The sequence below is a fragment of the Pleurodeles waltl genome, chromosome 5 (assembly GCF_031143425.1).
Source record: "Pleurodeles waltl isolate 20211129_DDA chromosome 5, aPleWal1.hap1.20221129, whole genome shotgun sequence".
Lineage (NCBI taxonomy): Eukaryota > Metazoa > Chordata > Amphibia > Caudata > Salamandridae > Pleurodeles > Pleurodeles waltl.
In genome coordinates, this window is record NC_090444.1 from 1,196,793,355 (window position 1) to 1,196,818,560 (window position 25,206).

Genomic DNA, 25,206 nt, shown 5'->3' on the forward strand with positions numbered 1-25,206 from the left:
AAAACAATTGATCTGGATAGGATCTATATCTGGGCGACCCTCACCTTCCTTTCAGCAGAAAACCTGACAAGAGTTGGTTGTCCACTCAGTGCTCCTTAGTATAATCAATGTGAAAACTAAGGGCTCTCTTGGGGGAGAAGGTTTTAGTATTACACTAGATACCAGCTTGGGTCATCTTTAGCCTCATGCTCACTAACAGGAGCAGCCCAGACCATACTAGATCAATAAAACAATGTAAGCTGGGTGATGTATGGGGACAACTACACCCCTCTACACAAGAATGTTTCTACTGCTCCACAATACACAACTCACACTCTTAGACTGACTACTGGCTGACAAAGGGTGACATGAACGCTGGCAGTTTTGGTGCTACTATGTTTAAGACATTATCTGAGCATTTCCCTGTTCTGTTCACTCCTACCTCACACAAAATGCTGGGGTCCAATAGTCCATGGGTGTTTCCATCAAGTGCTTTAACTGAAAGTATTTAAAGATGAAACATGTCAAGGTATAGTAAGCTATTTTAAATTTCACAAAGTTTCAGTGAGCAGCAAAGCCATAATGTAGGAGGTTTTTATCGGAGGGCGTTCCATCTACAGTTAGGTATCTTGCAGTTGACTCAAACCACACTTTCCACACTGGAACAAAGGTTGAAAAAAACTGTAACCATGGCCCTACTCTTCTTCCATAAACACAAACCAGACTAGTAGGCCGAACAGGAAGTGAAGTTTTTGAGGAAGTCAGCAAGGACTTGACAATATGGAGAGGGAGAGTGCCCTGCACGTACCCTTGTGTGCATCTTGAGGTAAAACTATGCTTGCGCACACATACTAAGATTAAACAATTCTGAGGGGACACACTACACTTTGTCCAAGAACATTTGGTCACCTTTACAAAATATGATATTGAACTCTATACTGTGGACGACACTGAAGATAAATTTACACCAAGCAGCTAGCTATCTCAAGCTGTTCTTCCTTGGTTTGAGGTGGCTGGGGGGGTGAATACTTAATGCACCTCTTAAGGTCAAGGAAGTAATTGAGGCTATTGAGTCATTACCTGGAGGAAAAGCAGCACTGGAAAATGGACGGCCTAACCTCAGTATTCTATAAAGAATACTCACTTTAATAGCACCATGACTCCAAGAAGCATATTGTGAGGCTCGCATGACAGGCGTGCTTCCTCTGACCCTCCAAGAGGCAATCATCTCAATACTACCTAAGCCAGGCATGCCTCTGGATAAATGCTCATTCCAACGCCTCTAGTCACTACTCAATTTAGATGTTAAAATTCTAGCCAAACTCATAGTTACAAGAAACCACTGATTTATATGCAGAATGTGGTATTGCCGATCCACATTAAACAACTTAGGGACCTTCTTTCCGTTAACAAAGTACGTAGACCCAGACCGCCCTGTGGTTGCAGTACTTCTAGAAGCCCAAAAGGTATCAGACTCCTTGTCATGGGCATCGGTGTTTGCAACACATTCACAGATTGGGATTGAGAAAGATTTATTGGGACAGATAAAATGACTATTCCCATTCAACAGCAAGGTTAAGACTAAATGGGCTTCTGCCCCACCCTTTCACTATTGCCCGCTGGACACATCAGGCATGTCTGTTATCCCGGCTATTATTTTAGATAACAAGAGAACCGTCGATTAGTATAAAGAGAGACAAATACAGTCATTGTGAGCCACACATCATCATATTGGGGCAAGCCTCAGGCCTTTAAATAAACTGGAATAAATCACTAATGGTTTTGAAAAGACTGCTGCTTCTCAGCCCACTACTGATTTTCCACTCAAGTGGTGCAATGCCACGGAGGCGTGGATAGGCACCAATGGAATAAGATATGAGTTACAGTGCTCCCTGTCGAACTCCACCATCCAGGGTCATCGGTAGCTTAAAACGGCCCAAGTTAACCTTGACACAATTGTTAAGAAGCCCTGCAACACTAAGACAACCTATTTTCAGGCTCCTGGGGCGAATGACAAAGAAATCACGGCAGAGGACGGGGAGCAGCTCTGTGGCCGCGAGGCAAGATGGCAGCATCATTGATTCCTTGAAATGGCACCAGGAAGATATAAAACCTGCCTGCCCTGAAGAGCTGGGTACTTATGGGCATACTAAAGACCTGCAGAGTGGTGGGACCCGGTGCGAAGATCCTGGCACTGAGAGGCCCAGACAGGTGGGACTGGAGTGGAGACAGTGAGGCCTGCCACAGATGGACAGATGGGGAGAGTCGCGGCCTGGGGCCCTGCGCCGTAAGAGAGCAAGAGCCAGCTAAGAGGTGCTGCGGAGGGGAAAGAAGGAAGTGTGCGTGCCTCTGCCCTTGGTAGAGCTAAGATTGGCAGCGGGCTGTGGCTCCATGACCTCTGCTTTGCAGCGGGCGGCCCACCGGGACAGACGGGATAACCACTACACAGGCAAGACTTCTGAGAGGACTGAGGGGCAGACATGGCCCTACTCCGGCTATTATGAGAACTTGCAGGCACCGGAGCACAAGTGAGTGGAGTTTGGAGGGCACTAGGGAAAGGGAAGCAGAGACTGCATTGACAACAGAGAGCAGCACCTCCACATAACACTAAGCCCTACTAAGCAGGCGACCAGTGGGGGACAATTGGGTGGCTCTGTATCCCTTCCCACGCAGCGCCCTATCCTGAGGAGTGAGATTGGACAGGGACATCTCACAGTGGATGGGATTATATGATCAGTCCGAGACTACCCAGTCCCATTAACAGAGTGGAGCAGTTGACCTCCTGAACTCCCATTATAATCCAGAAGACCTTGGGCTGAGAAAGAGACCCAGTGGACTGTGAAAGCCAATAGGAGCTTGCAACTGAAACTAGGAAAAAGGACCCCACGTTGACCGCTGCAGCTACAACTGCAACAATCAAGAGACACTGCTGTTCTGAGTGGCATTATCAGTTGACATACCCGCTCTAGCAGGAGTGCAGCAAGGTGCTACATCCCCCTACCTAGCACCAGACGCCGAAAATGGGCAAACACCCAAACAAAAAGGATGCACAAGATCATGGCCCCCTCACCCCCCCAGAGTATTGCCACCACAGGAGGCGAGACCCCAGGGGGCGGAACCCTCACACAGGGACCAGCAGGGGCCCACACTATACTGCAGGCCATTGCAGCTTTCAGAGAGGCACTTGAGCTTAAAATTGACACATTTGGCTCCTGTAAGATGACCACCGAAGTTTGTCTGAAAGGGTCACGGCCACTGAATGCACATTGGAAGAAACAACACCCAAAATGGCGGCTATGAGGGAGGAGATGGCACAAGCTGAGCAGAAAGTTAAAGTACAGGAGAACAGAGCTGAAGATGCAGAAAATAGGGCGAGGAGAAACAGTTGCATAATAGGCCTACCAGAGTGAATTGAAGGCCCTGCATATAACATGGTAAATATTTTAGAGAACTGGCTCAAAGACAAGGTGGCTCTGGAGGGCTTTTCTGCTTTCTTTGCACTAGAACGTGCCCACAGGGTACCAGCATGCCTGCCACTGCCGGGTGCGCCACCAAGACCAGTGGTGGCCAAGCTACTACAATAAAAAGTCTGAGATCAAATTCTGAGGCAGGCCTTCCAGCAGGGAGAACTACTAGTGGAAAACCAAAGTGTGACGATTTTTCCAGACTTCACTACAGGAGAGATACGGTGGCAGTGGACCTCATTCACAGACACCAAGAAACGGCTCCAAACATTAGGAATACCGTACGCCATGCTCTATCCTGCCAGGCTTTCAGTGACTCACAATGGCACAGTGCAATTCTTTACCTCCGCCCCCAAACACTCTGGGACTGGATCGACAACCTCCTGGAGACGGGGGAGAAACATCAAAGGCGCTTGGGGGAGTGACCCAGAGCAGTGGAAGTAGTAGAGGCCATAAGCAGGGCAAGCTCTAATCCTATCCCCTCAGAGGAAAGGGAGGGAAACTTTTGAGACACTGACTCTGACAGCGTATCTATTTCCTCAAGAGACTCCAGAGATTTATTGTCAATTGTTACTCCTGGCACATCAGATGAGATTATTTGAATGATGGGGGATTGCAACCACCGTATGAGAGCTGAACAATACCAAGAATGTTCCACACATGTGGGGAGAGTTTCAATGTGATGATGAGGCTGTTTGTGGGCACTATTATCCTGATTACTACTTGGATGGCGTAGAGTGAAGCTGGGTAGCGGCGTAACCGGTGCAACCCCTGCCCCCATTCTGTTGAAGTTTGTATGAGATGCTAGCACGCAAGTTGAATTTTGTATGGACGTTTGGATGGGGAACTGTTTTCTTATGTTCCTGGGGCTGCAGAGTTGGGTTGTTATGTTCAATAACATAGGAGTTTTTAGATGGCATGCCTCTGCCTGACTAACCGAATGCCCCCTTGGGTGGGTCTGGGCCCCTATATTTCCACAGAGTAAGGTACTATTGATGTACGAGTTGCAGCTCCGACATAAGCACTCCATACAGCATCCGCCTCAAATTACAATTTATTAACTGGAACATCAGGGGCTTAAACAGCATGTCCAAGCGGTATAAACTATATGCTTACTTAAAAATAAGGGGGGTACACATAGCTATATTGCAGGAAACCCACCTAACCGCTGCTAAAAGAAAGGTCATAAGAAAAAGATGGCAGGGCCAGATATATGCAACCTCCCACACGGCTTTTGCCAGGGGAGAACTTATTTGGATCCTCCCTGGTGTGCCTTTTCAAATATCAGCAGAATTGACTGACCCCGGGGGAAGATACACGGTATTATCGGGCAACTTGGCGGGCAGAGATCTGTCCACAGTGGGGATTTATGCACCCAATTCTGATCAAATAGGATTCCCGGCTGAATTGTCAGGAGTGCTGGTGCCTTACGCGTCTCATTCCGTAATGCTGGCTGGAAGGGTGGACTACAACTGTGTGACAGACCCCATATGGGATAGATCTCATCCACTGCTAACAGATCCCCGGTTTAGCAAGCAGCACGAGTTTTAAAAACCTGGCAACAGAGATGGGGGTGGTATGACGCCTCGAGACATTTATATCCCAAATCTAGGGACTACTCATTTTATTCGGGCATATACAAATTAAACGTACCCCCAAACATTTTTCTATGTTCTCCGGACATCCAAGGGATGGTCCAAAATGTGGAATATTTATGTTGAACGATTTCTAACCATAACCCCATTCTTCTTTTGCTCAGTTGACACAGGGAAAGACCACGAATTCCAAACTGGAGCCTGCAAGTGGAGATTTACACATTTTCTGTATTTTCACATTCAACTGGGGAAGCCATTCATGTATACTTCATGGACACCAAAGCCACTGCCTCTTCCCCCTAGTGGAATGGGATGCATTTAAAACTTTTATTAGAAGGTGGTCTATAGCGGAAGTCGTAGGAGTATGACATACACTGACAAGGAAGACTGAAATCCACTGGAGAGCATTATTAATATTGGAATTAGTAGGACCCGAGAACCCAGATCTCCGACAACAGCAATAGGCTAAAGAGCAGGTAGCTATGTACACAGAAAAGCTTTGCTGCTTTGCCTACTGCTCGTATATGGTTAGGGCCCAGGCTGAAAAGGACAGGGCGGGGCACTACTAGCTTGGCTTGCAAGCCCAAATGGTAGGGGCTCATTAATCCTAGAAATGGAATCAGGTGAATGCCTCTTCACAAGACGACATAAATAGCAGATTTGCAAGATATTACACAACACTATATGCATCCCCATTAAAAGCTCTCCCCTTCCCCCTCAAAGGGTGGGGGCACTTGTAGACAAAGCCAACCTCCCAAAGCGTACACAGTCAGTGAGGTCCTAGGGACATCAACATCCTAGAGATTTGTGGGGGAGTGGGGGGGGGCTATCAAAACCACGGCCTGAGGCAAAATCCTAGGGACAGATAGCCTTCCGGTGGAATTTGATGCCACGTTCACAGATGACCTAGCATCATGGTTGGCCACCCTTTATGCGGCAGCCCGTGAGGCAGGACTGATTCATCAATCTAGCAACCAAGCATTTGTTATACTTCTGAAACCGGACCGGCCTCCTCGAGACGTAGGGCATACCGTCCTCTCTCCATATTAAACATGGATTATAAAATCCTTAGCTGAATAATAGCTTTCCCTCTCTTACCCGATGCTTAAACTAATACATGCAGACCAAATTGGGTTAGTCCCAGGAAGTAATACAGTGACCTATATTCGTAGACTTATGACAATATTAGAGGCAGGCAAACCTGACAAACACGGGACGGCCGTAATGGGCATCAACATCAAACAAGCATTTGCAATGCAATGGGTCTCGTGTTAGCTCGAGTTAGAGCTATTAGAGTTTTAAATTCCTAACTAGACTTTTTTTGCCACACAAACTGAAAACAAAAAAGTAGAACAGTTGACTTAAGCGAGCCGATTCAAAGCAACACCGCTGCCTTGAGCATGAAGGAGAGACATGAAAGGAAAAAGAAGTTCGCGCGCAGTCAAAGCTATCAGCAAAAGTGCAATTATCCTTGTAACAGGGTCTATGGCCAAGGCGGTAACAAAACCACCCCAAGGAGGGACAAATGTAAACATTTACCAACGAAAACAAAGGATTTTTGAAAGGCAAGCCAATGAATCAGTGATAGTAATGGGCGTGCGGTGCAGGTGGTTAAAAGCCCAGATACATACCAACACGTCAGAAAAGCAGCGCTCTCGCATTGCTATGCTCAACCTAAAAAGTGTTAGATAGCCTCGGATGGGACTTCCTTTATGTGACTTTGCATAAGATGGGCCTTGGGGACGGGTTTATACTATGGACCAAATTATTGTCCTCAGCTCCCAAAGCCAGAGCACGGACTAAGAGCAGCATCTCTGAATCGCATATAGTGGGTAGGGGAACATGACAAGGATGTCCTTTTTCCCTGTTGCTATTCGAAATAGCGGTGGAATGCTTGCTAGCACACTGAGAACCAGTGTGGCAATCAGAGGCCTAGACATTGCGGGTATAATACACTATACTGCTTTGTACCTGGACAACGTGCTCCTCTTTCAGCTGAAATGCGCAATGATTTACCAGGGGCAATTAAATTATTGTAGGAATTTGGGTGTGCCTCTGTCTTGGTATTAATTATAAAAAAAAATCAAGGCTATTTCTATTATGCCCAGATGCACCACCACCTCTGAACCTACGTTGCCTTATATGGGAGGGATCCTGTCTAAAGTACCTGAGCCGAGATTTATCTTAACCCTCAAGATCTACTGGAGGGCAATATTAGGGTGGTCATCAGAGGGCTCCGGGTCAGCACATACTTTTGGAAAACCCTGACGTTATCTGTGGATGGTAGAACAGCAGTTTCAAAGATGGTGGCCCTTCTCCAGTTGCTATATTTACTCTCAACCTTGCCTCTCCTTATCCCCCATTGGGGTTTCAAAGAGCTAAATACATTATTAATTGCCCTTATAAAGGGATCGGGCAGATGCAGGGTGGCAATATCCAAATTACAGCGTCAGAAAGTGGACAGCAGCCTAGCAGCACCAGATTTTGAGGGATATTACTTGGCTGCACTGTTTCAGTGGTTAACCTAATGGCTTTCTTCCCATCTAATGGGATTATAGGTGAGATGACACCAAGTCACTCAACACTGTTGCAAATTCTCCTGAACCCTAGGCAGAGACTCCAGGAGAGAACCCTAATGCTACAAGTAGCGAAGCACTGCTGGCAATGTAACCTAAAACACACTCGCACCAGTAGCCAGTATTCACCAGATATCCCACTGTGGGCCTTCGAGCTAACTAATTCGAGAGCAGCGCTGAGGGGATAGACTGAATGGACTCAATATGGGTTATGCGAGTGGGGGATCTCTTTAGAGAGGTGGAACACCGATCATTCGAGGATTTCTCAACAACGTTCGGGATTCCAAGGGGTCACATCCTACAGCATAGTGCAGTGGTGGCGGTGATATAGGCGCATTGGTAGATAGGACCGACTGAACTACCACGTCACAATAGTTGTCAGGTCCTGTGCACCTCGTATGACAGCTTTAAAGCAGTGACTCACTTATATCAAGCCATTAGTTCAGATATTATTATGCCACTGCGAGAATAAAAGGAGAAATGGGGGAAGGACATTGTACTGCAAATCACGGTGGCGCAGTGGACGGCAAAACTCGCAGTTGTATACAGAGTGTCCAAGAACGCCCATTTCAAACTAATCAATTATTACTTTTTGCATAGGGCATACCTTATCCCTGGTGAAATAATACGACTCTTCCAAGAGACCTCAGTAGCTTGTCCCCGCTGTGAGGAGCAGGGGGCTGAAATGTTACACATGGTATGGTCATGCCCAGGCCTGACCAGGTTTTGGGATGGGGTGGTTGAATGCATTAATGAACAAGTTACTTACCTTCGGTAACAATTTATCTGGTATAGACATATTCTAGTTGCACTTTTCATCCTTGGCGTGGTCTCCCTTAACTTTTTGCCTCTGTTTCCCAGGTTGTTGATGTGTGCTGGACTCCGATTTAGCTGTTTGTGACTCTGGACACTTTACCACTGCTAACCAGTGTTAAAGTGCAAGTGCTCCTTTACAAAATGTGTATGTAATTGGCTTATCTATGATTGGCCTATTTGATTTATTAGTACGTCATTACTACAGTGCACTAGAGGTGCCCAGGGCCTGTAAATCAAATGCTACTAGTGGGCCTGCAGCACTGGTTGTGCCACCCGCATAAGTAACTCTGTAATCATGCCTCAGACCGGACATTGCAGTGTCTGTGTGTGCAGTTTTAACTGTAAATTTGACTTGGCAAGTGTTCCCACTTGCCAGGCCTAAACCTACCCTTTTCATTCATGTCAGACACCCCTAAGGTAGGCCCTAGGTAGCCCCAAGGGTAGGGTGCAATGTATGGTTAAGGTAGGACATATAGTAATGTGTTTTATATGTCCTAACAGTGGAATATTGCTAAATTCGTTTTTCACTGTTGCAAGGCCTGTCCCTCTCACAGGTTAACATGGGGGCTACCTTTAAATATGATTAAAATGTAGATTCCCCTTGGGAGAGGATGGACATGTGGAGTTTGGGGTCTCTGAGCTCACAATTTAAAAAGTACATCTTTTAGTGAAGTTGATTTTAAGATTGTGTGTTTGAAAATGCCACTTTCAGAAAGTGAGCATTTTCTTGCTTATACCATTTCTGTGACTCTGCCTGTTTGTGGATTCCCTGTCTGGGTCAGTTTGACAGTTGGGCTGGTTGCACCTCACACTAGACAGTGACACAAAGGGAGCTGGGGTGTAGTCTGCATTTCCTGATGAGCCATCTGTGCTGGGAGGGAGGGGAGGAGTGGTCACTCACACCTGAAAGGGCTGTGCCTGCCCTCACACAATGCAGTCTCCAACCCCCTGGTGAGTTTCTGGGGCCTGGCCTGGGCAAGGCAGGATTTCACATTCAAGAGAGACTTTGCCTTGAAGGAGGCCTATTTCAAAGGAGAAATTGGGTATAAGAAGGGTACCCAAAACCACAGTCTTTAGAACACTTCTGGAAACCAAGAGGAACCTCTGCCTGGAGAAGAGCTGAAGAACTGAAGAAGAACAGCTGCCCTGCCTGTGACTGTGCTTTCTGGAGCTATCCTGCAGTTGCTGCTTCTGCCAGAGTAAGAGGGCAAAGACTGGACTTTGTGTGCCTTCCATCTTGTGAAGATCTCCAAGGGCCTGATTTAGAGCTTGCCTCCTGTTGTTTGAGGTCTCAGGGACAGCAAAGACTTCTCTCTGCCAGCACCTTGAGTCTCTGGAGAGACTCCTACTCTGCCAAGTGGTGTCCATCCAGTTCCTGGAACCCTGAAAGGAGGAGCTGGCAGCAAGAGGAAGAAATCCACACACAGAACGCCGTGCGGGGATAAGATTGACGCAACTCCGATATGCAGCTGGAAAAAAAAAATTGCTGCCCTGCAGGTTTCGCAGCTGAAAATTGACGCTTGCCTGCAACGCGACCGAAGAATCAACGCACGGAGCTGGAGAAACGAGGCGCAGCATCGCTGAAGGAGGCTGGTGAGATCGCAACACATGCTGCGTGGTTTTCGGATCATCGTGTGGCTCAATTTACGACGCAAGCACCGCTGGGCGTGTAAAAACAATGCAAGGCCTGCCCGGACTCGAGAGTGCTGACCGGATCGACGCATCGCTCTCCTGCAGAGAGAAGAAACAACGTGCTCTGATCCGACGAAAGGAGAAACGACACAAGGTCTTGCTTCTGTGTGAAATAGACGCATCGCAAGCCGTTTTTGACGCACATTCGGCCATGAGGGGTTATTTTTGACGCACCCAAGGTACATTTTCACGCTAACAGTGTTAGTGTGTGTTTAAAACTGCATGAAGACACATTTTGCTTTTTAATTGATAACTTGACTTGTGTATTGTGGATTTTTGCCGTTTTGGTCTTGTTTTGTTTAGATAAATATTTTCTATTTTTCTAAACCTGTGTTGTGTCATTTTGTAGTGTCTTCATTAAGTTACTGTGTGGGTTGGTACAAATACTTTACACCTAGCACTCTGAAGTTAAGCCTACTGCTCGTGCCAAGCTACCAAAGGGTTAAGCAGGGGTTAGCTGAGAGTGATTCTTTTTTACCCTGACTAGAGTAAGGGTCCTTGCTTGAATAGGGGGTAACCTGACTGTCAACCAAAGTCCCCATTTCTAACACTTACCTTAGAATTTCCCCCAGGTGTTAGGCTGGATCTGGCGATTTTTCTTCGGAAGTACCCTTGCATGCCGCCAGGTGGCACTGGTCGACTCTGCGTCCACTGCTGGCGTCCTGGTCGCTGTGATGACATTGCAGTCATACATATGCACCACCTTGGCATGGTGACGTCAGTTTCTTTTCACGACTTTCCACGCCAGAGCACGGATCCATGAAGAACATCGAAAATGGAGCGCCAGAGCTAAGGCCCTGAAAGGGAAATCCCTGTCCCTACAAGTCAGTTTGCACGTGGGGAGGATGGGTGGTTCGGTAAAGAATCTGCAACTAGAATATGTGTCTACCAGATAAATCGTTACCAAAGGTAAGTAACTTTTTCATCTGATAAGAGACTTCTAGTTGCAGATTCCTTATCTTAAGGAGTATCTAAGCACTACCATCCCCGGAAGTGGGATGCGAACCAAGATCATACTAAAAAGTCATGCAGGACCTGATGACCAAAGAAGCCGTCTCTGCGGACCTGTCTGTCCAGGCATCGTGAACGTGTGCAAAGATGCTAACATTGCTGCCTGGCAGATGTCCAGGACAGGAACTCCGCGTGCCAACACTGTGGTAGCAGTAGTTGCTCTGGTGGAGTGAGCACACAAGCCTTCAGAGCGTAGCTTTTTAGCCAAAGCGTAGCACATTTTGATGCAAAGCAGAACCCATCATGAGACGGTAAGCTTCTGCACCACCTTCCCTTTCTTTGCACCCACATAGCCAACAAAGTCGATCATCCACCCGGAAATCTTTAGTACGATTGAGGTAGAACGTCAATGCTCTTTTTGGATCCAGATGATGGAGTCTCTCCTCTTCTTGAGGTGGATGTGGGGGTGCGTAAAAGGTAGGCAAAGTGATGGATTGGCCTACGTGAAAAGGTGTAATAAACTTAGAAAGTAAAGAGGCCTTGTGCAAAGCACAACTTTGTCAGGGTGGACGGACAAAAATGGGGGTCTGGAAGATAGAGCTTGAAGCTCACTCACTCTGCGAAGTGATGGTAATAACAAATGCAGTCTTGATTGTGAGCAGCTGCAAGGGACAATTGTGCAGCAGCTCAAAAGGGGGGAATACATAAGGTAGGTCAGGACCAGGTTCAAGACCCACTGGAGTATAATAAACGTGGTTGGAGGAAACAAGTGGGTGAGGCCCTTAAGGAAGCTTCTAACACTGGGAGACTTGAATAAGGAAGGTTGATCTGACAATCTAAGAAAGGCTAGGATACCTGACAAGTAATCTTTAATTGTGCCCAAAGCAAAGCCCTGCTGGGCCAAAGAAAGGATGAACAAGAGGACCTCAGAGAGAGGAGCAGAAAAGGGATCAACAGACTTGTTGGTACACCATGCCACAAATTTATGCCAATGACAGGCGTATACCATTTTGGTGGAGGGTCACCTGGCTGCCAAAATAACATCACAGGCTTCAGGCAGAAGATCGTCAGCTGTCAACTGCCACCGCTCAATCTCCACGCATGAAGGCAAAGATTGGACAGGTTCGGGTGGAGAACAGTCCCCTGCTATTGTGACAGAAGATCCTCCCAAAGGGGAAAGTCTGATTGGAGGATCCGTAGCCATGCACAGTAGCTCTGGATACCATACTCTTCGTGCCCTGTCCGGAGCCACAAGCATGACTTGGGCCCAGCCGCTCTTGATCTTCTTCAGAACTCTGGACAGAAGTGGTATTGATGGGATGGTGTAAAGGAGGCCTGAGTTCCACTTGAGATCAAAATCGTTGCAGAGAGAATGCCACCTTGGAAACTCCAATGCAAAAAACAGCTGACATTGCGCATTCCCTGCGGTGCCAGACAGATCTAACCAAGGCTCTCCCCACTGCTGAAAGACATGATTGAGTATGAATCAACGGCTGACTTTGTCTGCTCTGGCGTTCAGATAGCCCACCAGATGTTGAACCACCAGGGTTGTGTCCTGATGTGCAACCCATGTCCAGAGGCATAGAGGTTCTTGACAATGGGTCCACGACCCCACGCCACCTTGCTTGTTGCAGTACCACTTGGCAATAATATTGTCCGTGAACACCTGCACTACTGGTCCTTTTAGAGAGTGAAGGAATACTTTCAATGCAAGTTTGATGGCACGGAGCTCCAAAAGATTAATGTAGAGTACAGACTGCGCCGGACACTAGAGACCTCTGATGTCCGCCTATCCCATGTGGCTGCCCCATCCCAGGAGTGATGCATCTGGCACTACTGTAAGATCTGGTTGGGGAAGGGGGAGGGATGTGCCATTGACCCAATCTCAATTCGAAAGCCACCACTGCAGGTCTTTTACAATTCCCTCCTAGATCTGGACTATGTCGGAGAGATTCTTCTGATGCTGCGCCCACTGGAACTTTAGGTCACACTGCAGAGCCCGCATATGCTATCTGGCATGTGTCACCAGCAGGACGCTGGAGGCCATGAGGCCCACCAGCTTCAGAGTCAGTCTCACCGAAACCTAGGATAGAGGCTGAAACATCGGAATCAAGCCTGAATATCCTGGACTCGCTTTTCAGAGGATAGGCCCAAAACTGCACTGTGTCCAGAACAGCTCCAATAAAATGGAGCGTCTGAGAAGGTGTCAGGTGTGACTTCGGCATGTTTACAGTGAATCCCAGCGAGTGCAGAAAGTTTGCCGAAGTCTGAAGGTAGGAGATGACTTTCTGTGGCATGTTCGCCTTCAACAGCCAGTTGTCGAGGAAAGGGAAGACTGAAACCCCTTATCTGTGCAGATGAGCTGCAACCACTGCCATCACTTTCGTGAACACCAGAAGGGCGCTGGTAAGGCCGAAGGAGAGCACAGTAAATTGAAAGTGCTCGCGACCTACCACGAATCGCAAGTAGCGCCTGTGGGCAAGCAGGACGGGTATTTGGAAGTAAGCGTTCTGCAAGTGCAACACTACCATTCAGTCTCCTGGGTCCAAGGCAGGCAGGACCTGAGATAGAGTGAGCATTTTGAACTTCTCCTTCCTGAGGAAGAGATTGAGGGCTCGAAGATCTAGGATAGGACGTAGGTCCTTTCCTTTTTGGGCACCAGAAAGTAGCAGGAATTGGAACCACAACATACTTTTGGTGCAGGGACCCTCTCTATGGCTCCTTGGGCCAAGAGAGCTGCAATGCCTCGTGGAGAAGTGCCAGATGATCCTCCAGTAAGAGGGCGTAAGATGGGGGCATGGCCGGAGGGGAAGTCTTGAAGGGGAGGGAGCAGCCCCTTCGGACTATTTGCAAAACCCATCTGTCTGTCGTGATGGATTCCCACTGGGGTGGGTGATGGCAAATCTTGCCCTTAACTGGATCGAGGTGGGGGAAGGGACTGGGAGGGTTTGGAGGCTGCGGCAGGGGCGGGGTGGACTGGACAGACCTCTGTTCTCTGTCCCACGAGTCCGTGGGTTCCGCGTCCCCGGCTGCGCAGTTGCTGAGTTGCATGCGCAACTCGGTAGCTATAAGGGAAAGGACGCAATAGGGAACCAATTCCGTGACCATGAAAGGGGCGAAAGTCGGACTATGTTGGACGAGGGGCAGTCGCGAGTTCAAGGGACCGAGCTGTAGCCCGGGACTCCTTGAACCTCTTGAGCGCCGAGTCTGCCTTGTCTGCAGAGAGATGGATGACATTGAAGGTCTATAAGGGTCTACTGGACATCCCCCGAAAAAACAGATGTTCTCAACCAGGCATGGTGCCTTAAGGCCACTGTTGACGCAACCGATCTGCCTATTGAGTCAGTCGTGTCAAGCCCACAACGAATCGTGAAATTAGCCACATCCCTCCCATCGGCAACAGCTTGGGAGACGATGGCCCAGGTCTCCACCAGGATCCACGGCTAGACTTGCATGACCATATCCCACAATGGATGGGTGTAGCGACCCAAAAGGCATGTGGTGTTCACAGACCGCAATGTCAGACTGGAGGAAGAAAACAGCTTCTTCCCAAGTTGATCCACTCTTCTTGATTCCTGATCCGGGGAAGCGGATGGGAATGCATCAGAGGAAGAAAAAGAAGCCTGGATGGCAAGGCTCTCAGGAGTGGGGTTTTGCGACAGGAATTTAAGGTCATTCAGGGTGAGCCAATGGCAGCGGGCGAATGTCCTGTCACAGGAGCGCCTGTGCTGGGTCTGGACCAAGTACCCAGAAGGACATCAGTGAGGGCCATCCTGGGCTGAGTTCTCCTGGGCCTTGCTGGTCCCTGGCAGCACCTCTTTTCCACTAACCCCAAGTTTGCTTGTTGGTGGAATTCCGGCACCCATCTGCAATCTTCCTTCCAGCTTTGGACTTCATCTGCATCCCTCAGGAACTCTTCTTCGGCTCCAGGTGTGCAGGGCTGACCTGTTCTTCATCACCGTCAACCAACTCCTGCATCCACGGATGATTAGGTAGTAGCTCCTACTACTCCTGGACTCCACTGTTACTCTTGGGCTTGGTCCCCTCTCTCCACAGGTCTTCTTTCTTTGGGAATTCACTGCTGGTTTTCTTGCAGTCTTCACTGGGTGTCTTCTTTTTCTACTTTTCCTCCTTTTGGGTGGATTGGGGAAAATCCAGTGTTTTACTCCTGCATTTCTGGTCGCTGGGGGGGTAGTTTGTTAAGTACCTTTCTGGTTTTCTGATTTTACTTACCTAGGTGGGGTGGGGGGGGTACCTTGTTCGCATTCCATTTTTTTTAGTATCTGGTTTGTATCACTAAGAGAGGATACCTGGACCTGCTATAAGGTGTAAATACCACAGGTACCCACCACAAACCAGGCCAGCTTCCTACAAGGATCATGGCCTCATAGAAGTCTGAGTTGGACAGGAGTCGTTGTGGATGCCAGAAATTCAGGGAGGCGTGAAGCAGACCCAGAAGTAGGCTCTGCAGATGGAGGTCTTGAGCGCCGACACTCGTCCTGTGTCGCATCGGCTCAGCGATGGGGTGAAGCCGAAGGACGCCTGGCCTACTTCAACTACTTATTTTTACCCAAACGACCCAAAGATTTGGAGGAGGAGTGGTGATAACTCCGTGAGCGGTCTTGAGACCTTCCTCTCGAGCAAGACCGGGAGCGATGCGGAGTCGAGTGCTGGGCCACCATGAGCTTCAGGGTCCGCTCCCTCAAAGACTTCGGCTGCACGGCCCGGCACTCTGAGCAAAACTTCGGGTCTTGGTCACACTCCAGACACCATAAACAGACCAGGTGCAGGTCTGTCTCCGACATCATGCAGTGACAGGCATCGCACGGTTTGAAGCCAGTCTTCGGGGACAACCCTCAATGCACCAAAAAGTCACAAAAACACAACAAAAAGGTTGAATTTAGTTTTTTTTTTTAAAACAAAAAAAACTAGGGTAGCTCTCTCTGGAAGTGCGCGTGGCCCAAAAAGTAAAGAATTGACGTCACCGCGCCGAGGTGGCGCCTATGTATGACCGCGATGTCAACATGGAGACATGCCAATGAAGGACGCGGAGTCGACCGATGCCAGCTGACGGCGCTCAAGGGTACTGCTCCAAGAAAAATCTCCAGATCCAGTCTGACACCTGGGATAAATTCTAAGGTAAGGAATCGGCAACTAGAAGTCTCTATCAGATGAGATCACACAGAGATCCATACCACTCACCCCATTAGCCTGCCTGTTGAAGGATACCCGCACCCTAACACATTTATGGTTACTACCAGATTTGTAGACCTGGCCTCGGTATTGGCAAAAAGGGAGATCACTATACACTGTAAATGTCCCAGGGGACCCCGCTTGGCTAAGTGGAGGGAAGACCTCCATAAATGGGTGGAACATGAAAGTACTGTACTATTTCAGGAGAGGGGAAGGGAGCAAGGGTCAACTGACAAAGCCAAGGCATGGGATGGGATCATCTGGTTAACTGCCTAAATGGATCTGACCCAAACACCCTGGACGTTCCCCAACGCCCATAGAGAACCTGGGACAGATGCCAGACTAAACTCTTTTCCTCCTATTGCAATCAACTGCCATCATTAAGGATGGGGCTTAGGAGAAAAACAAAACAAAATAATAGTATAGCGAAAACTCATGAAGGGGTGGGGGCATGCATTGAGAGGGGGTGGGGAGGGGAGTTCTGAGTGCTGGGGTTGCAGGGCGGGAAATCCAGTAATATATTTCACAGGTGCTCAATGCCGACGTCCACAGCTATGTATATTGTCATTCTGGAATTACTGCAGTATAGTGCAAACATGATATTGTACTACTTCACTGCAAAAGATGTGTTGTGAACAATAAAACTCAATAAAGTTTGTTAAAAAAAAAGCGGTGCGATGCCCCAACACGTTACTGGAGAATGAAAACTACATCATGAACTAGAACATATAATGGAGGCCAATGATGATTAAACAATTCAAAGAATTGATAATGTTGGGCTCTCTGCTCACTTTCACTACCAGGACAAATTGCTGTCACCAAAATGATTTTTATCCCCAAGTTGCTTTATGTGTTTGTCAATATTCATTTAGGTTACACAAAAGTTATCTTTGCCACAATTCATTCAATTTTAATAGGCTTCACATGGGCTAACAAGCACCCTTGGATAATTTGGGATATGCTAGCTCTGCTTTATTCCAAACGTGGAATGACTACTCCTAATGTAGAACGCTACTACTTAGTGGCTCAAGCCAAGTACTTTTTCCAATGAATACATCCTGCTTTTCACCTCCCATCCTACACTACTGAGCAAGAAATGATGTGTACTACACCTCTTATCACCTTCCCCGATGGGATTTTAGTAACCTGACCATACATATGGACACGTTACTCGACAGCTAAGGGAAATATTTGACAATAGAGTAATTTAAGCAGACGGGTGGAACTTCCTCCTTAGATAAATTCCTATATTGGCATTTCTAAAACAATGCTGCTATCTGCTTCATACACCTCCCAGAAACTCCGCCCACATTCCCTGCCTTAACACAGGTATTTGCTTCCATTTCTCCCAGGGGTTTAATTACAAGACTATACGATGCAACTATGGAGACGTTGACACATCCAATAACCACAGCAAGAACAAAGTGGGAAGTGATCTGAATATTGCAACATGGAACTACAGTTTACAACTAAAAAAATGTTGCTTAATAGTCGGCACATACAGATCTATTTTAAATATTAGCATATAATACAGGACACCGGTGCACTACTCCGCACAATAGGCTTTTTCACAAGCCCGGACTGCTGCCACTGCCTGGTTGCTGATTATTACCATTTGGCCTGGACTTATCTGCATATCTTTACCTTCTGGAATTTTTTTTTTTTTTTTATTCTCTCGGAAATTATTTCCCTTACCTTTGTCACATCATCACTCTTGGCACTACTGGGCTATGTCAAGGATATACCCACACACTCACAATCTTTCTTGGTGCTGGCACTCCTCCTAGTCAAGAGCAGGGTAGCTGTGAGATGGGGAAGGGGACCTATTCCTAGCAATAAAGAACGGATCACAGATCTAATTTACTGCAGTGACAACATGGACACCTATGCGTCCACACTCTCTCGCATCTCACATGCCAAAAATATTGGACTTCCACTTCACTTATTTACTCTCTCATGATGACCCCCGATAGCGCTGGGGCATCTCACATCGTCTAATTATGGGTGTGACCCCTGATTCCATTACTGCGCAATAATGAGGTATATGTGACACAAACAAGACCAAAGGTGTATGCCTTTGTCCTACCTACAAATCTCTTACACACAGTGAATCATCACAATCTTTACTGAACATGCCTATAGAATATTCTGCATCACAGTTTAAAAAGTACAGCAAAAATATTATTATTTAAAAAGGCGTGCAGCCTAAAAAGTTAGAACCATGTTAAGGTCCTACTCCAGCAAAACGAAAAGGTGCAGGAGTAAACATTTGTTGTCCCTTTAAAAAAATGGCATTGCAGTTAATGACTTTATTAGGAAGGGGTAAAAAGGAAAAATGAGAAAGGTAGAGAGGGTCGACAAATAACATTTAACACTGACCGTGGTGGCAAGACCTTTCTGGTCCAAAGACAGAACAAACAGAAACATATGACAGTTTAGAATCCAACAGATCGACCAGGCGGTCCTTGCAACAAGCCACAAACTTTGCCCAGTATCCAAATTAGATCAACTTGGTGAATGGATATCACACCGCCAATATGACATCCAATAGCTCTGTGAGCAAGTCAAAATCACTCAACTGGTTCCTCTCATTCTCTATGGATGGACACAAAATGCTCAGGCTCAGTTCAGAGCACCACACTCTATGCGCCCATTTTGAGACTATCAAGATGGTTTCATTCAGGTCTTTCCAGTCCTTTTTCAAAAACTGGGGAAGAAGCAATAGTACTTGTCAATGTGTAGAAGAGGCTGGAGTTCCCGGAAGGTGTAACAGGTCAGTAATTGAGCTCTGAGGCAGAAAATCGATCTCTGACCCTGTTTACCAGGCAGGTCGCTCCCCTCACCGCCACGCAGCCCCTGTGAGACCGCTGACCGCTGCTTTATTCCTGTGTCCTTTTGCTGCCTTGTACTGCTCCCCTCACCTTGTTCTGCCCAGTTTGTGGTCCTAAATCTCTGTTTCCCTGCGCACCGCGTCTCCCCCTCGCCGCCCGTTTCCCGCCGCCGCGTCCCGTAGCTCCGCCCCCCTCGCACCCCATTGGCCGCCCCGCTCCCACCTCCCAGCTGCTCCTCCCTCCCTCTCCCACTCATATGGAGGCAAGCCCGTCTGCGCCCGTCCGCGCCTGGCCCGCACCCAGCGCCAGACCCCCTGGCCCCCGCAGAGGCCAGCCCACCCGCAAGACCTACAACGCCGCCACTCTCATCGCAATCAACACCGGACGGATCCCCAGCTGCTGCAGAGCCACCCCTAGACGCACCCACGGGCCCTTCACCTGCCAATCCTGCAAGTTCTCCTGCATTCAGACACGGACTGCACCCGCCAAGCCAAGCACCAGCAGCAACCACCTGAAGTGCATCCTGCTCAACACCCGCTCTATCCACAGACACGCCGTGGAACTCTGGAACCTCCACGACACCACATCTCCAGACGTCGCCTTCCTCACAGAAACCTGGATGAACGCCTCCTCAGCGCCCGACATCGCCATCGCCATCCCGGACGGATACAAGATCACCCGGAGGGACCACGTCAACCAGACAGGAGGAGGCATCGCCATCGTCCACAAGAACACCATCCGCATCACGACCAACTCCGACGACACCCTCACAGCCGCCGAACATCTCCACTTCCAGATACACACCGACCCCAAGACCACACTCAGAGGCACCCTCATCTACAGACCCCCAGGACCCCGCACACAATTCAGCGAAGACATCGCAGACTTCATCAGCCCACATGCCCTCCCCTCCGCTGACTACATCCTCCTAGGGGACCTCAACTTCCACCTGGAGAACAACAACGACAACACCACCACCACCCTGCTGGACAACCTCGGACTCAAGCAACTGGTGAACACCCCCACCCACTACGCAGGACACACGCTTGACCCAGTCTTCTCCTCCAGCAAGTACATCTCCTTCAGCCACTCCACCGGACTCCACTGGACAGACCACAGTTGCGTCCACTTCAGCTTCAGAAGAACCACGACTCACCACCACCCACAACAGGCTCCCCGCAGGAGCTGGAACAAGATCACCACCGACCAGCTCTCCACATCACTGAGCCAGAACCCTCCCGCCAGCTCAGCGGACCCCAACCAAGCAGCCAACAACCTCACACAGTGGATCACCAACTGCGCTGACAACCTCGCACCTCTGAAAACCCATCCCACCAGGCCCAACAGCAAGAAAGCCTCTTGGTTCAACAACGACCTCAAGAACTCCAAGAAGAACTGCCGCACCCTCGAGAAAGCCTGGCGAAAAAACCCGACCACAGACAACATGACCGCCCTCAAGCACGCCTCCCGCAAACACCACCAGCTGATCCACACCACCAAGAAGACAGCATTCAAAGAACGACTAGACAACAACGCACACAACAGCAAGGAACTCTTCAGCATCGTCAAAGAGCTCTCCAACCCCAGCGCCGGAAACAACGACATCACTCCCTCACAAGACCTCTGCGACTCACTCGCCTCGTTCTTTCACCGCAAGATCGCCGACATACACAACAGCTTCGGCGCACAGACCACGCACCCAACCACCAAACCGACGCCCCCCAACACCACCCTCCGCGCCTGGACCCCGGTCAGCACCGAAGACACCATCCAGATGATGAACACCATCCATTCCGGTTCTCCACCTGACCCATGCCCCCACCACGTCTTCAACAAAGCCGACTCAGTCATCGCACCCCATCTCCCGGACATCATCAACTGCTCCTTCAACACCGCCACCTTCCCGGAGAGCTGGAAACATGCCGAACTCAGCGCCCTCCTGAAGAAACCATCAGCAGACCCCACCGACCTCAAGAACTACCGCCCCATCTCGCTCCTCCCGTTTCCTGCCAAAGTCATCGAGAAGACAGTCAACAGACAGCTAGCCGCCTTCCTCGAGACTAATGGATCCCTCGACCACTCGCAGTCCGGCTTCCAAGCCAACCACAGCACCGAGACCGCCCTCATCGCAGCCACCGACGACATCCGAGCCCTGCTCGACAACGGGGAGACAGCGGCCCTCATCCTCCTGGACCTCTCCGCAGCGTTCGACACTGTCTGCCACCGCACCCTAGTGCAGCGCCTCAGCAACATCGGAATCCAAGAGAAGGCACTAGAGTGGATCATCTCGTTCCTCGCCGGAAGAACCCAGAGAGTCCGCCTCCCCCGTTCAGATCCGAGGCCACCGAAGTCAGCTGCGGCGTACCACAAGGATCATCACTCAGCCCCACCCTCTTCAACGTCTACATGAGCCCCCTCGCACCCATCGCACGCCAACACAACCTCAACATCATCTCCTACGCCGACGACACCCAGCTGATCCTTTCCCTCACCAATGACCCAGCCACCGCCAGAACCAACCTGCACGAAGGGATGAAAGACGTAGCCGAGTGGATGATGAACAGCCGCCTGAAACTGAACTCAGACAAGACGGAAGTCCTCATCCTTGGATCATCACCCTCTGCCTGGGACGACTCCTGGTGGCCCCCTGCCCTGGGCAGCGCACCCAAACCAACAGACCACGCACGCAACCTGGGCTTCATCCTGGACTCCTCCCTCTCGATGACCGGACAAGTCAACGCCGTCTCATCATCATGCTTCAACATCCTATGCATGCTCCGAAAGATCTTCCGATGGATCCCCACCGAAACCAGGAAGACGGTCACCAGCCGACTAGACTACGGTAACACCCTCTACACCGGAACCACGGCCAAACTACAGAAAAGACTCCAACGCATCCAGAATGCCTCTGCACGCCTCATCCTTGACATCCCCCGTCACAGCCACATCTCCGGACACCTGAGAGACTTGCACTGGCTCCCCGTCAGCAAGAGAATCACGTTCCGTCTCCTCACCCACGCACACAAGGCCCTCCACGACCTGGGCCCCAGGTACCTCAACAACCGCCTGACCTTCTACACTCCCACCCGCCAGCTACGATCGACCAGCCACGCCCTCGCCGCCGTGCCACGCATTAGAAAAGCCACCATGGGAGGAAGATCCTTTTCCTACCTGGCAGCCAAGACTTGGAACTCCCTCCCCATCCACCTCCGCCTGACCCAAGACCACCTCTCCTTCAGGAAGCAACTCAAGACCTGGCTGTTCGAGCAGTAGCGGTCCCCCTTCCCCCAGCGCCTTGAGACCCTCCGGGTGAGTAGCGCGCTATACAAATTTCTTGATTGATTGATTGATAGTGCAAAAGGCTAAACGGTGAGCGTTTTCTGTGGTAGTGAAAAGATCTACTCAAGGTGATTGCCACTTGGTGAAGACTCCTTGACCTACCTTGCGAGTGCAGAAACCACTCGTAGTCGGCTCAATAGTGTCTGCTGAGCTTGTTCGCCCTGCCACCTGATTGACATGAAGTGAGATCCCTTGGAGATCCATCCAGTGCCACATATTCAGTGATACCTAGCTTAGCACCTTGTTCTGCTTGTTGCAATAACACATGATGATGGTATTTCTTGTCAGACCATGCACAGAGCAGCTTTTGCAGAAATGTCTTGAAAGCCCGGTGGATGACACAGAGCTCCATAATGCTGATGTCATATGGCCTGCTCCAAGAGAGACCAGATAATCTAATCTCCAACTTGTTCGGGTCACCCCCAGCACAGATCCATCACCAGAATGAGCTCTGGGTGGGGTAGGGAACACGACCTACTACATGTCAGGATTGAGTCCATCATCCTCCACTTAAGATCCCAGGCACCATGTATAATACATAGATGTGGTTCGTGAGGCACCCTCAGTGTTGAGTCCATTGAGAACAAAGATTTTACTGAAGAGCCCACATGTGCCAATGGGCATGAGGCATCAAAAGAAGACACAAGGCCTGGAGATCAAAAAGCCTTAGAAAATTCTGGGCTGCCACTCTCCTTTTCAGGTACTCTTGAGACTGCCCCTTTGACCAGAAATGACTGAAACTTTCTGGCAAGAATGGAGGCATGTTCTGCCGAGGTATGGGCAAAAACAGAAGGAACTGGATGATGACAAAAATAAAAAGGGGTAAAGCTTGGACAACCTGCAGGGCCCACTAGCCTGAGACTGTCTATTTTGTCACCCCCTGACAAGTGACGTCCTAAGGTGGAATCAGAGCATTTTAGTGGCAGAAGACGAAGAGGAGGAATAACAGTGTGTTGTTGGGCCCATCCTCTGCTACCACCAGGTCCCCTGGAGCCCGAAATGGTATGGGATGGGTACGGCTGAGATGGCTACCTCTGGTGGTATGCCAGGCCCTCCACGTAACCCATGAACATCTTGTTATATTGGTCGTGGGTTTGCTGGGTCGGAGCTATCAAGCCCAAGGAGCAAGCTGCAGCACAGCTACCTTTGAATCGGCCCAGAGCTAAACCCATCTTGTATTTGCTCTCAGACTTGTCCTTGGACTTTGTGTTAGACTTAATCAAGGACTAACGTGGACCAGGACCGCGCCTTACAGTGGGCCTGAAAGTTGGAGTGCCACCTTCCCCATGTCTTATACTCGATGACAAGGTTTTGCCTCCTGCTCTTGGATGTCCTTTGGAGGCAGTAGGAAGCATTTGTCCCATGACACTGAATCATGCTGGATCCGAGATACCAAAGAAAAATGTTATGTAGATCCATGATACCTGTTTCCTGTATGCACAGCTTGAAGCCTGTAGTTCGAGAGTGCATAGAGAGACATCCCTAGCACACTATCAGCAAAACTGTTCTGGAGGATGACTTGGAAAAACATTTACAAAAGTATGGAAGATGAGCTCCAGATCCTTGTTAAAGTGGATGGAAAACTCGAACTGACTTCTGTGTGAAGGGGGTGCTGCCTATATTCAGACCCGTACCCTCACTCCCAGAGAAGGGGTGGAGAATGTAGAGTCCAATGGCATTACCTAATGGCATGTTGGAGCAAATGCTGGAAACGTTTTGGGACCAGGCAAGGTATAGTGGGGAAATTCAAATGTGAGGTATCTGTGATTATCTATCAGAAAACAAAAACACAGGAGGGCCCTCCAGTGATAAGAGAGAAAAATTAAGACAATGATATGGTTTGTGCTTTTCATAAGCTGAAAAGCACTGAGGTCTACCCACTGGGTTCTTAAAATGTATTATGCATTTCAGGTTCATGTGAAGGATGTTCCAATTTCAAGGCTGAGAAAATTGTAATAAGAATTTAAGCAACTGTGTTCAGTTTTCATAATGTTCTCTGGGAATCCCTTCAGGTTAGGCACTATTTAGTGAGACTTTTTGAACGATGGCAGGAACAAGATTGCAAACCTAAAAAGTGAGTTGTATGACAACTCTATGGATCGTCTCAGCAGGCTCACCTCACCTTTCACTCTTTGAAGCTTCTACAAATACCTAGAATCTATTCCATGAGAGACAGGCACATTCTTAATGTAACATTAGGGGTCTGATTCTAGAGAAACATTTCTGACCTTGCAAGGGTGGAGCTTTGCAACTATTTGGAATTCACAAAACTTTTTGAGGCTATACCTTGAAACCTCTTGAGAATCTCAGCTGTCCAGGAATACGATTAGAAGCAATTCATGAATTCCATTGCTAAGTTTGAGAATATACACATGCACACACATGCAGAAAAAACTGTTAAACATGCTTGCTTTTGTTTCTTTTTTCCATAATAAAAATATTCCCTGTGAAGAAACCTCTTACACTTCATCCTCAGCTTTTATGGGCTATGTTTCCCTTTTCACAACAGAAAGATGTATTCCTACAGTGAAAAATTAATTGGTATAATCACCAAGATGTAAGTTTCTGGATGTTCACAAACTTACTGAGCATTCCAACCTTGGAAAGCCCACACACCACCCCCGGGAAACAAGGGGTAATGTGTAAGTAATTATGACTTAGAATATGAGGTACCCCTGCTTTAATGCTACTTGATAACGTTGTACATTGTGTTTGATTTTTATGAGATGTGCTTATCTGTTTTAATAGTTTTTTTTGTAATTAAGTTTAA

At 48.7% G+C, this 25,206-nt stretch overlaps 1 protein-coding gene across 1 annotated transcript in view; it reads right to left on the reverse strand.

Moving 5' to 3' along the window:
- The window catches only part of SNX3 (sorting nexin 3), a 207,564-nt gene that overhangs the window by 18,844 nt on the left and 163,514 nt on the right, over nt 1-25,206 (reverse strand). The gene's annotated exons all lie outside the window — the stretch shown is intronic.